Genomic DNA, 341 nt, shown 5'->3' with positions numbered 1-341 from the left:
CTCTGCTTTTTGACACGGGGAAATAAGAGCAGCGATGCTGGATGAGACCCTTCTCCCCCCTCGCCTCCGCATCAGGTTTTGTCTTGGCTCAACCCCACGGTTTTTAGTTAACAACCTTCGCAAGTCAGTGCCCTGTGAAGGAGCTCTTCCAGAGGCACCGCTTCCTCCCCGAGCCACGCTGACCCCCGACCGAGAGGTCCCTGTTCCCACTTGGGGTGTCCGTCCCATCCCCCTTCCCGACGGGCTGAGGTGGCAGTGCCCTGTGCCCCTTTGTCCCCTTCGCAGCCGCACCCTCCGGAGCGCAGCCCAGCCTGGGGGACGGGGCCTGGGGCTGTGGGGCG

The 341-nt window shown here is 64.2% G+C and overlaps 1 protein-coding gene across 1 annotated transcript in view; it reads left to right on the top strand.

Annotated features, from left to right (window-relative positions):
• The window catches only part of CUEDC1 (CUE domain containing 1), a gene marked incomplete at its 5' end in the record, with an annotated part of 7,849 nt that overhangs the window by 2,802 nt on the left and 4,706 nt on the right, over positions 1-341 (top strand). The gene's annotated exons all lie outside the window — the stretch shown is intronic.

This window comes from Eurypyga helias, unplaced genomic scaffold, assembly GCF_000690775.1.
Source record: "Eurypyga helias isolate BGI_N326 unplaced genomic scaffold, ASM69077v1 scaffold22871, whole genome shotgun sequence".
NCBI classification, from domain to species: domain Eukaryota; kingdom Metazoa; phylum Chordata; class Aves; order Eurypygiformes; family Eurypygidae; genus Eurypyga; species Eurypyga helias.
The sequence above is the reverse complement of the archived record's forward strand: the minus strand, read 5'-3'. Positions and strand labels throughout refer to the sequence as shown.